This window comes from Eptesicus fuscus, chromosome 1 (genome assembly GCF_027574615.1).
Source record: "Eptesicus fuscus isolate TK198812 chromosome 1, DD_ASM_mEF_20220401, whole genome shotgun sequence".
NCBI classification, from domain to species: domain Eukaryota; kingdom Metazoa; phylum Chordata; class Mammalia; order Chiroptera; family Vespertilionidae; genus Eptesicus; species Eptesicus fuscus.
In genome coordinates, this window is record NC_072473.1 from 44,055,737 (window position 1) to 44,069,660 (window position 13,924).

The window sequence follows — 13,924 nt, forward strand, 5'->3', positions numbered from 1 at the left end:
TTCATTTCCTTTTCTCCCCCTCTATCTTCTCTCCCTGGCACTTTATCCTTTTCTACCTTCTCTGTTCCACCCTTCTCCTTTTCCTCCTTTTCCTCCTCCACTTCCTACAAATTCCTTCCTTCCTTCCTCTCACCCTCTTTCCATGTCTCCTTTGTTCTCCTCCCCTCCTCCTTCCCCCTCTTCTCCCTACTTCTGCCTATCTTCTCCCCTCTTCTTCAGTTCTTTCCTCTTCCCTTAATTATCTTTCATTTTCTTCTCTCCTTACTTCTCTTATTGCCCCTCCTCCTCCATCTCCAGCTTCCTCATTCCTCCTTAGTCTCTTCCTTCTTTGATACCCCTTTTCTAATTTGTCCTTTCTTCATTCCTCCTCTATTATCTATCCATTCATCATTCACTTCTTTGAATTCTGATACATAGTTTAAACTACTGCTTTATCCTTGCATTTTAATTATTGTTCATCAATTCTCTCCAATATTTCTCTCTTCTCTTATCTTCAGAATTCAGACTTCTCTAACCCTTAATGGAAGTCTTTGGATCTGCACAGCATTTTAGCTTTGTTCATTTCCTCCTCCGCCTCCTTTTTATATTTCACCATCACCCCCAAAGAATCAAAATAACTTTTTTAAAAATATAAAATAGCTACTAACTAACAACAATAAGAATAGACTTTTATCACCACAAGATAACCCTGGAGATTCTTAGAAGTTCCAGGCCCACCTGGCTGGCTTTCAGAGTTTTATTGCTCCATTTGTTGTGAACTTCATAGCGACTGACCAAACCCATTGGTTTTAGCAGTACTGAAAACAGGTTATCATAATCTCTTTAGAGTGTATGTGTGTTTCTGCTTCAATCTCATTATCCTCAATCATCTTCCCTTTCTTCTCATCTTAATCACTGTCTTTTTACCAAGGACATGTTATTCAAAGTCCTTTTAATCCTTCAGTTTCCTCTGGAAAGTGTCAAGCCAGGGGCACAAAGCAGATTAACTGGAGTTTAGATTCTAGCTAGTCATCCTACCTGGTGAAAGCAGAAATTGGCTAATTTGAAGTCAGAACTCCAGGAATCTATGGAAATTTTCCATACTTGCTAAAGTATTGCATCCCTTTTTTATATCAAGAACAATTTGAGGGGAAAGAAGGGTAGTTTAATCTCTGCTTCTTTATATTTTCATTTTCATGAATGAACCTTTTATCTCTTTTTCCTTCCTACTCTCACCACCAAAATAAAAAAAAAAACACTATAAATATTAAAAATAACTGTATTTACATAAGTACAAGACTAAATACTTAGAGAAGTCCCGGACTAAATAAATAACCACATCTGCTAGTGGCATCATTATAATTGAACATTCACCTTTCAGCTTCAGCTATTTTTAAAATTGGTAGTCTTTGTGAGTGGTGAGCTCTGCTGATATCTTTTTCTTTCTCATTATGTATATCCTCATTCTTCTAAGAACAGAGTTGTCTTTCTCATTCTCCTTTTGGAAGGATGGATACATCCCAGGACAATCAGGCTGATTGTCTAAGACTCTGCTTCCTCATGAGGAGAGAGCAGAGTGAAAATGTCCTGAGGTAGCCAGTGCTTCCTGAAGGAATTATACCTTGCTCTGATATGTTCCTTTACCTACTTAGACTTAAGAGAAGTTCAGATGAAAGAGATGTAATTGTAATTTAAATGACTACTGTGCTATTGTATGTTCATTTAGTGTTCCCCTTCCCAGGAACACTCCTCCCTATTCCCACTTTTATCCTCCAAAGAATCAGACACTCCACACACACACCTCAGTAAAGCTGAATATCTGGGATGTTCCATGCTTGACAGATGATCCAGTTTCAGTGTTTGCTGCTGCCTCGACTTTTCCTACCCATCAGCTTTGGTGATGGACAGGATGCTTGAAGAATTGGGCCCTTTGTTAGTTTGAATTTTGTGGGGTTTGCTTAGATTCTTTTCAGTAGCAACTAATCTGAACTCAACACCCAGACAAGTCTGGGGGTGCTACCATTGTAAGGAGTTTCTGGCTGAGGAGGACTTATTTAATTGGAATATGGTGCTAATGAGTGCTAGGTCGTAGGCTCTAACCCATGTGCAGCCATTTAGCTTTGTGGGTTTGAGCATGGTGCTAAAGAACTATGGGATTGTGGTTTCAAAACCCCATATGTGTCTGTTTACAGACTGCACCATTCACCCTGGCCAGCCTTTATCTGGACATGGGTTATCAGCCATCTGGAAGACCCAACAAAACTATTCTTTGAATAGCCCTGCAAAAGTCATTTTCACTTCTGAGAAACAGTTTAAAGTGTATTAACTACTGATAGTGTTTTAGCAGTGTCACCTTCTTGTCAGAAGGACACCATTTTTTAAATGTATAGTTGAACAGAGAGAATTACAGCAATGGTGGATGGGAGAAGTTGCCAAATTATCCTTTTTCACACATCCAAATGCACATACAAGCCTTTTTCCAATGCCATGAAACTGTACCTTGGTCTAATCCAGGACATTCAAAGAAATGTTTTGATTAAACTAAGAGCTATATGAAGCTGGTCCAATACCACACCTCACTGGATATGTTTGGACTAGAGGAATTTATCTCCTGACACATATATCTGAGATGTTGGTAGTCAATTTTAAATGTTACTTATTTGTATATGTATAACATAGATTCACTCTTAGGTGTTCTGAACTGAAGGCCTCTTTCATTGAAAATTCCCTCTCATCCTGTACTTATCTTTGTGTGCTATCACACATACACTCACTCACACATATGCATGCATTCACACATATACATAAACACACACATACACCTATACACACCTACACAGATGTACATATGTGAACATACATATACTCCCACATATATAAGAATACATACATGCATATATATATATACAGAAAAATGTGCACAAAGATTTATTATATTTTAAAATAAATATGACCAAATCTTCATAATGCATATTCCAAATCTAAATTTTAATTTTTAGTCACTTAGTCAATTATCTGTTTGAATAAATGAACTCCGGAATCTTTTCAAAACCGTCATCATTTTTCTAGGTGATTAGATTACTATTTTGTACATTGTTGTAGATGCTAACACTATGTTATTAAAATCTGTGTAGCATTCACATTTCTAGCCTTATAACATGGTAAGTGTCTTGCTAGCAAATGCATATAATAATACCAATTGGATATTTATTATTCTAAAGAAAATATACTTAATTTTATGCTTAAACACACATAAAAACAAGCCCTTAAGGGAATAGGAACTTGAATACACATGAGCATAAACAATTTATGCACTAATCAATAAAGAAAAAAATGTACACAGAACACAGAAAGATACACACAGAGCTTCAAGAAACCCTTACCATAAAATAATCTTGCTGATCCATGCCAGGAAAGAAAATGTTATGTAAACGCCTAAGTTGTAATTTTCTAAAACAATGAGGAATTCATAAAGACATTGAAATCTGTGGGCTCAGACCCTTGTTAGCATATATAATGTAGGAAGAACAGAAGGCTAAAATTCCTTTGCCTACCTTGTGAGGAACTTTTTAAGCTTGGGTGTTACCTATGCTCCAGGAAATTTACATGCCTTAATATGATCAAGTGACTACCAAGAATCATAATTACAAATTTGGACCATCTGCTTTCTTCTTTGTCATTGCTGAAGGCTGTCAACATCTCTAGACTATGAGACAAAGCCTCATTGATGGATACTGTTGTCCTTCAGGCCATGTGAGGAAGGAAAGGAGAGGAAGCCAGTCTGGACAGTTTGAGAGTGGGGATGAAGTTGTTTATTCTGACATCTCTTGTTCAGAGTTTTCTGTGTCTAGTTCAACCTTCCTGCCCTTATAATAATAATAGAACTATTTTATATGTGATGATGACTTTGTGATTCTCAAAGTAAGACCTTTTGGTGTTTTTCAATGTGTTTGTTGTCAATGTTTTTCCCCACATTGAAAAACTAGAAACTGTTAGGGGGTCTGGATAAGACTGCATATTTTATTTGTAAATATGTTGGTGAATGGGTAGATGCTCTGAAAATAGAAAAACACTGGAAAGGAGCCTTTTTATATCATAGGGAAATCTTGATGCTGAAAGAAACAGCATTATCTGGATGCCCAAGGTGGGTACTGAGGAAAAAGTATAGATTTTAGCTTGAGGTGCGTTTCTTGGCATAATAGATGCAGATTCTGAAGGAAGTGCCCATATTTAGATTTATGTAAATAGGTATATGTTAACTAGACAAGTTTAAATGTTATAGCAGAATTTAAAATTAAGGAATAAATCTAGCTATTATTTTGGGATTCGATCCTGCTAGAAATAAAGTTGTCATTGGTTTGATTATTTTTATGGAATGATCTAAATGACATCCAAGAGAGATATACAGATCAAGCTGACCCACAAGGCCTTTGCTGTAGAGGATTTCCCCACTCAAAACACTGATCTCAAGATAGTGTAAAGCCTTCATTAATAGTTGGGAAACACTGAATACTCTTTTTGTTGCTTTAACCAAGAGGTTGTGTTTGTGAAGGCCTTTGTACCTGTAACTTGGAACTCAAACAGGAAAGTTTAGTATTAAAAAGTCCTTCAATAAAATAAAATTTTAAATACAAATAAAAAATATTAAATAACCCATAAAGAAAGAAAGAAAGAAAGAAAGGAAATGATCTTTTAGACTATATAAGGAAGTGACGTTTATTATCTACTCCAGCACCTGCCTAAGCAGTATTTACTGGACTCTCCATGAGATGAAAATGAACTTGATACTTCTGACTTTCAGCTTTTCAGTCTTTTGCACTGCTCTGTCCTTGCTCACAAGATCTATGGAATGATGTAAACATCCTATGTGCACAATTATATCCCACACTAGATACAGGGTGTATATGTAGTTTAGTGTGGGCTGCGGGACTGAAGACTCCCAGAGAAGAATATTGTGAATTTGCCACATTTTCTGTATGCAACCTCCAATAGCAGTGTTTAAATGGTACAGAAATTCTCCCTGAAGAGATATTGACAAATTGCAAGGGGACATCATGACAAAGGAGAATGAGAGAAGTCTCACCTTGTTCAATAGAAGAATGGACATTATTTTGTGATCCCAACAGGGATACCTGCATTACTAATTTTCTTGTTACTGTGCTTTAAATATGCTCTACTAATGTCCCTATTCCTCTGTACCCTCATTTAATGTTTAAATTTGGATTCTGGGGTGGGTTGGGGAGGGAGCACAGGGTAGGAGGTAATGTAGTGGGTGGGAGCATGGGAAGTGGGAGTAGATTAGAATATATATGTATTCACACAGTAAATAAAAATATTTGTTTAAAACACTTGCAAGCTCTTCCTTTTTATTTTTATTTTTTATTGACTTTTGAGAGAGAGAAAGAAAAAGGGAGAGAGAAACATTGAATTTTTTGTTCCACTTATTTATGCATTCATTGGTTGACTCCTGCATGTGCACTGACTGGGGATCAAACCCACAACCTTGGCATATTAGGAGGATACCCTAACCAACTGAGCTACCCAGCAAGAGCCCCAAGCTCTTCTCATATGAGTAGATCTAGTTGGCACAGGGTGAGGTGTTGCTTACATCAGTGGGTATTTATGATCCACAGTACCTACCATAAATGTCAATTGATTATTGCTGGTGCCAATTCAACATCAACAGGAATCCCCAATTTGGGGTATGGTGAAGAAGGAAACTTTATTCAGTGCAAATATTGATAAAGAATAGCTGTGAAAACAGCACTACTGTGGAACAGCTCAATAGTGCTACAGCACAGCTGTGAAAACAGGCTGTGAGCTGAACCTGGGGCCAGGCCCCTATTCAGCTAAGCAGCTCTGCTCCACTCTGTCTACTCCACACAGGTCTGCTCTGCTCTGGTGAGCCATCTTCAATGTTTCAGTTTCAGCTGGGGAAATTCAGTCTTCCGTGGAAAATGTGCTCTCAGAGCCAGAAGGGATATGGCTTATATGAAGGAAAGTCCCTGCCCCTGGTTCCTGATTGGTTCATCCTCATGCAAATGAGGACGCCAAATCCTCAAAGTTTGATAGATCCTAAAGGCATGTCCTGATTGGACAGAGTACAGCCACTCGGATTGGCCAGAGCTGTGCAGCTCTGATTGAATGGGAAATCCCAGTCCTATTGGTTCGACTAGGACTCCAGGAACTACTTTATAAGGGCTGGCTCATATGGCAGCAACACAGTGCAGGCAGGAAGTTCAGTTCACAGGCACACCAGTCAGTGCAGGTTTCTCCCTGAAGTATAGTTTGCATGAGTGGCTCCTGTGTGGAAATGACTGCTAGGCTCTGTTTTTTTTGTTTTTTGTTTTTGTTCTTGCTGTTTTTGTGTGGGGTTTCTGCTTGTTTGTTTGTTTTTAGCCACCAGGAGCCCTTCTCAGTCCTGAGGGTATAAGTTAACATCTATTGAAAACTTCCTATGTGCTAGCCATATGGGTATTGATGTGGGAGTGGGTGGGAGTAGAGATATCATGTAGAAGCAAACCCTTTGAACTCTGCTTTGGAAAAGTTACCTGGTTAGCAAAGGAGACAAACAGTTTTCCCATGAGAACACTAAGGAGTCAAATCTACCTGCTGGTCAGTAACCAGAAAAGCATGTTGGGACCTCAATAGGAAAGTAACAGACTCCAAAAATGGGTGGGGTCAAGTCAAGAATGCCTAAAGCAATGAAGGCGCCTCACTCAATAAAACCAAATCTCAGAATTTCAAGATTTAAACCCAGTAGGAGAATTTCTAGATGGGGATTAGTATTAAATAAGTAGATTGAGCTTGACACCCTGAATTTACCATTCCTTAAGCATCTTTTGCTTGAATTATCACTGCAATAATCATCCTTAAACCCCAAATGTGCTCCATGCCCTTTGTATGCTCTGATTCTTTAAAACTAACGATACAGCTACTAGGGCAATGGAAACTAAGGAGAAAATAAACAAATGGGACTACATCAAAATAAAAAGCTTCTGCACAGCAAAAGAAACTATCAACAAAACAACAAGAAAGCCCACTGCATGGTAGAACATATTTGCCAATGTTATCTCTGATAGGGGTTTAATCTCCAACATTTACAGGGAACTCATACAACTTTAAAAAAGGAAGATAAACAACCCAATCAAAACATGGGCAAATGACATAAATAGACAGTTTCTGAAAGAGGACATTCAGAAAGCCAGGAGACATATGAAAACATGCTCCAAGTCACTAATCATCCAAGAGATGCAAATCAAAACAACAATGAGGTACCACCTCACACCTGTCAAAATGGCTATCATCAACAAATCAGCAAATGACAAGTGCTGGCGAGGATGTGGAGAAAAAGGAACCCTCGTGCACTGCTGGTGGGAATGCAGACTGGTGCAGCCACTGTGAAAAACAGTATGGCATTTCCTCAGAAAATTAAAAATGGTACTCCCATTTGACCCAGTGATCCCACTTCTAGGAATATATCGGAAGAAAACAGAAACACCATTCAGAAAGGATATATGCACCCCTATGTTCATAACAGCACAATTTACAATAGCTAAGATTTGGAAACAGCCTTAGTGCCCATCAACAGATGAGTAGATTAGAAAACTGTTGTACATCTACAACAGGGGTCCTCAAACTTTTTAAACAGGGGGCCAGTTCACTGTCCCTCAGACCATTGGAGACTATAGTTTAAAAAAAAAACTATGAACAAATTCCTATGCACACTGCACATATCTTATTTTGAAGTAAAAAAAACAAAACAGCAAAAACACCTGCATGTGGCTCGCAGGCGGTAGTTTGAGGACGCCTGATCTACACAATGGAATATTACACTGCTATAAAAAAGAAGGAAATCTTACCATTTTCAACAGCATGGATGGAACTGGAGAGCATTATGCTAAGTGAAATAAGCCAGTCAGTGAAATAAAAATACCACATGATCTCACTCATTAATGGATAATAAAAAAACATTATAAACTGATGGACAAAAATAGATACAGAGGCAGAGACGCATCGAACAGACTGTCAAACTACAGCGGAAAGGCTGGGGAGGGTTGTGGGGGAGGTAAGAGATCAACCAAAGGACTTGCATGCAAGCATATAAGCATAACCAATGGACACAAGACACTGGGAGGGGAGTGAGGACATGTGCTGGGGGTTAGGGAAGGCTGGGGGAAGGTCAAATGGGGAAAAAAAGGAGACATATGTACTACTATTTGTAATACTTTAAACAATAAAAAAAAACTCAGTAGTCTTTTGGAAAACTGTAAGCTTCCATCGGATATGCTAAAGGAGAACAATTGGGAAATACACTTGTACTAAAAAACCATAAATACATGTTAACAAATTCCCAATCTCAGATCCCATAGTTTCCAGCTTCTACTCTAACTTGTGTGTGTGTGTGTGTGTGTGTGTGTGTGTGTGTGTGTGAGAGAGAGAGAGAGAGAGAGAGAGAGAGAGAGAGAGAGAGAGCTACAATCAAGGTCCAAGACAGATTCTCCTTACCTTACCTGAGTTCCCAATTTCCAAGCCTCCCATTTGTCTTCACTTGAAGGTCATCATGGTAATACCTCTTATATAAGAGCACCCTCCTGAACAAACATATAAGTATTGCCCCACTATAAGTGCCCCCACAATGTCATATGCATCAAAAGTTATTTTACTATTCAAAGATATATACATCCTATCTAATAAAATAGTAATATTCAAATTGACTGTCACTCCAAGACACAAGATGGCTGCCCCCATGTGGACACAAGATGGCCACCACAAGAAGGCCAGCAGGAGAGGGCAGTTGTGAGGGATCAGGTCTGTAAGGGAGGGCAGTTGGGGCAATCAAGCCTGCAGGGGAGGGCAGTTAGGGGTGACCAGGCTGGCAGAGGACGGCAGTTGGGGGTGACTGGTCCTGCAGGGGAGGGCAGTTAGGGGTGACCAGGCCAGCAGAGGAAGGCATTTGGGGGCAACTGGGCCTGCAGGGAAGGGCAGTTGGGGGGTACCAGACCTGTAAGGGAGAGCAGTTGGGGGTGATCAAGCCTGCAGGGGAGGGAAGTTAGGGGTAACCAGTCTGGTAGAGGAGGGAAGTTGAGGGCAACCCGGCCTGCCAGAAAATGCAGTTGGGGGGGATCCAGGCCTGAAGGGGAGGGCAGTTGGAGGGGGGACCAGACCAGCATGAGAGAGCAGTTAGCGGTGATGAAGCTGGCAGGGGAGGGCAGTTGGGGGGGACCAGGCCTGCAGGGGAGAGCAGTTTGCGGGGACCCAGGCTTTCAGGGGAGGGCAGTTGGGGAGGGGTCACCAGACCAGCAGGGGATAGCAGTTAGGGGCGATGAGGCTGGCAGGGGAGGGCAGTTAGCGGTGACTGGGTCATCAGGGGAGGGCAGTTGGGGGTACCAGGTCTGCAGGGGAGGGCAGTTGGGGGGGACCAGGCCAGCAGGGGAGGGCAATTAGGGGTGACCAGGCTGGCAGGAGAGGGCAGCTAGGGGTGACCAGGGTGGGAGGGGAGGGCAGTTGGGGCAATCGGGCTGGCAGGGGAGCAGTTAGGCATCAATCAGGCTGGCAGGGGATTGGTTAGGGGGTGATCAGGCTGGCAGGCAGAAGTGGTGTGGGGCAATCAGTAAGGCAGGAAGGTGAGCAGTTGGGAGCCAGCAGTCCGGGATTGTGAAAGGGATGTTCGACTGCCCGTTTAGGCCCAATCCCAATAGGATCGGGCCTAAATGGGCAGTCGGACATCCCTCAAGGGTTCCCAGATAGGAGAGGGTGCAGGCTGGGCTGAGGGACACACAACCCCTGTGCACGAATTTCGTGCACCAGGCCTCTAGTTTATTATAATAACACAGTACCTTCTTGTTAAAACATACCTGGATAGCCTTAACCAGTTTGGCTCGGTGGATAGAGCATTGCCCTGTGGACTGAAGAGTCCCAGGTTCGATTCCCCTTAAGGGCATACACCTTGGTTGCGGACACATCCCCAGTAAGAGGTGTGCAGGCGGCAGCTGGTCGATGTTTCTCTCTCATCGATGTTTCTAATTCTCTATCCCTCTCCCTTCCTCTCTGTAAAAAATCAATAAAATATATTTTTAAAAAACACACCTGGATATAAACAAACTTTAGGACTTAATTCTAAAACAAAGCATGACAACACAATAAAAACTGACAATATTCTGTCTTTACAAAAGCACTTTAAATTTTAAACAGAATCGGAATGTGTAGAACATTTTGACATTAACAAAATCACAAGAAAGTTTTGCAATTTCTTTTTATCAGTGACCTCTAATTTTATGCTCTAACATAACACATTTAAATCTGTTAAATGTTTTCTTATCCAGACAGCTCCTTAGTTTTTTAAATTAGCTTTAATTTAATAAAGAACAGTGCTGTGTAGATACAGTGATGGGAATGATGCAAATGAAAACGATAATGAGAAGAGGAGGGAAGATGGCAACCGGTAGGAAGGTAGGGACGGAGAGTGTGTGATCGAGTAAAGGAGTGATAGAGGTGTGTGTGGACGTGTGTGTGTGAGTGAAAAAGGGACAGTTAGATCCTACAGTTCTTCCAGGGGGCTTCCAATCCAGGCAGTCTTAGACGGCAAAATACCTTGGCCACTGCAAACACTCCGGGGAGGACACCAGCGGCACAGAGACCCTGCCATCTTGAAGAACAAAACTGCTAGAGACTAGAATCCTAACCTTAACACCACCTAGTCTGGTCTCGGAAGCAAACCTGGTCACTACAGCCACTCTGGTAGAAGACCTGCCACCCCAGCTGGAGACGCCCGAACCCTGAGACCTCCACCTCCAAAAGTGTGCCACTGAAAGCAGTAAGTACAACCTCCCGCTCCCCAGCGCCAGAACTCAGTATTCCCCTCATTCCCAGCCCATAGGCACCCAGGCACTCCACTACCCAGGCAGTGCTTGGGAACCACTGAGAGGCCCTGCGGGGGTGATTCTGCACAGTCAAGGGTGTGCGGCCCTGCAGTAGAATCTCTGAACTGCCTCTTCCTAAATAACTGCCCACGGACACCCCTGAGGTGCAACTTCAGTGCCAGGGTCCCTCAGAGTGCCTCAGAGATTTGTGCCTGCGGACACGCCACCAGTTCACACACACTCCAGAGCGGGCAAACTCATGGCCACAACAAGGGAAGGCACCCTGAGACCATATATCCACAGGATCCTCTGGGGAGCTGCTTTGAGCGCCTGCTGGGTGTGGTTCTGTACAGACAAGGACGTGCTGTGCCACAGCAGAAACTCTGAACTCCTTTCACCTGAATAACTTCCCACATACACCATAGCTGTTTAACTTCAGTGCCAGGGCCCCACAGAGTGCATCAGAGCTCTGCGCCTGCAAACACACCTCCACAGAAGCGAATTTACAACAGACAGGCATCCTGACCCATCTACACACAGGGTGCTAGAGGGAGCCACTGGGAGCTCTCCCAACAGACAGTTACTGGGTGCCATTGTGAGTCCCCACTGGACACGAGCGATTTCAACTAAGGGTGCAAGACAGCAAAAACTGGGACACTCCACTCCATAGCTGCTGACTTTTAGACACCACAGTTGTGCCTCTCAAGCTTGCAGGCCTACATCAAGAGAACCCAAGTAGCTCAAGTAGGGAGCTACACTAGATTACCAAGCCCAGGAGAACTGAGAGATTACACCAGTAGCACCATCCCCGCAAGAACCTGGGTAGCAAAGCAAGCGGATCTACAATTAAAATATTACAGGAAAACATGGGGAGAAAAAAAGGAAATTCCCAAAGGGAGGAAAAAGAGGAATCACCAGAAAGGGAGTTAAATGAACTTGAAGCTAGCAGCTTAACAGAGAAAGAATTCAGAGTATTCATTATAAGGATGTTTAAACGGATGGATGACAAATACACAGAACTCAATGAGAACTATAGGGAGCTGAATGAAAATGTCACCAACATGAAAAGAAATCAAGAGGAGATGAAGAACAACATAGCTGCAATAAAGAACACAATGGAAGGATTAAAGAGTAGAGTAGAAGAGGCTGAGGACCACATCAGCGAATTAGAAGACAAGGTAGGAAAAAAAAAAACAAAAAACAGCAGCAACTGGAAAGAAGACTTAAAATGCAAGAGAAGAGCCTAAGGGAGCTTCGGGACAACACAAAACGAAACAACCTTCGAATAATAGGGATAAAAGAAAGAGAGGAAGAGAAACAAGGAGTAGAAAACCTGTTAGAAGAAATAATGACAGAAAACTTCCCTGATATTGGCAAGAAAAAAACTATCCAAGTCCAAGAAGTACACAGAGTCCCAAACAAGTTGAACCCCAAAAGACCGACACCAAGACACATCATAATTAAATTGACGAACACCAACGACAAATCAAGAATCTTAAAAGGTGCCAGAGAGAAACAGAGAGTTACCTACAAGGGATCTCCTATCAGAATATCAACTGATTTCTCAACAGAAACACACCAGGCCAGAAGGGAATGGAATAAAATATACAAAGTGATGCAAAACAAGGGACTGAATCCAAGAATACTATACCCAGCAAGGTTATCATTCAAAATTGAAGGTGGAATCAGAAGCTTCACAGACAAAAAAGGGCTAAGAGAGTTCATCACTACCAAGCCAGCAATGCAAGAAATGCTAAAGGGGCTGCTGTAAAAAGAAGAAAGAGAAAGGCAAGAAGAAACACTAACACTAAGGAAAAATATGTCAACAAACAGGTACTTATCAATGATAACAGTAAACGTAAATGGATTAAATGCACCAATCAAAAGACATAGGGTAGCTGAATGGATAAGAAAACATGACCCATATATTTGCTGTCTACAAGAGACCCTCCTTAGAGCAAAAGACTCACACAGACTGAGAGTGAAGGGATGGAAAAACATTTCTTAGGCAAATGGAAATGAGAAAAAAGCTGGGATTGTGATACTTATATCAGATAAAATAGACCTCAAAGTGAAAGCCATAATAAGAGATAAGGAAGGCCACTCCATAATACTAAAGGGAGCAATCCAGCAAGAAGATATAACTCTGGTAAACGTATATGCACCCAAATGCAGAAGCACCCAAATGCATAAAAAATCTGCTGGAAGATATGAAGGGAGAGATCGACATCAATACAATCATAGTAGGGGACTTTAATACACCACTGACATCAATGGATAAATCCTCTGGACAAAAAATCAGCAAAGAAACAGCAATTCTAAATGACACACTAGATCAGATGGACCTAATGGACATCTTCAGAGTATTTCACCCCAAAGCCATGGAATATACGTTCTTCTCAAGTGCACATGGGACATTCTCAAAAATAGACCACATATGGGTAATGAGCAGAGTCTCCCCAAATTCAAAAAGATTGAAATCATATCAAGCATTTTCTCAGAACACAATGGCATAATATTAGAAATAAACTACAATAAAATAATTCCAAAAAATTCAAACACTTGGAAACTGAATAGCGTGATATTAAACAATGACTGTGTTACCAGAGAGATCAAAGAAGAAATAAAAAACATCCTGGAGACTAATGACAATAAAAACTCAAATTGTAAATCCTTTGGGACACAATGAAAGCAGTCCTGAGAGGGAAATGTATAGCTTGACAGGCCTACCTTAAAAAAAAAAAAAAAAAAAAAAAAACAAGAAAAAAATGGTAATAGATCATCTAACTCAACAACTCAAAGAATTAGAAAGGGAGCAACAAGAAAAGCCCACACTGAGCAGAAGAAAGGAAATAATAAAGATCAGAGCAGAAATGAATGACATAGAGACCCAAAAAGCAATACACAAGATCAATAAAACCAAGAGCTGGTTCTTTGAAAGGATAAACAAGATTGATGAACCTCTAGCCAGGCTCACCAAGAAGCAAAGAGAGAGGACCCAAATAAACAAAATCAGAAATGAAAGAGGTGAAATAACAACCGACCCCACAGAAATAGAAACGATTGTCAAAAAATATTATAAA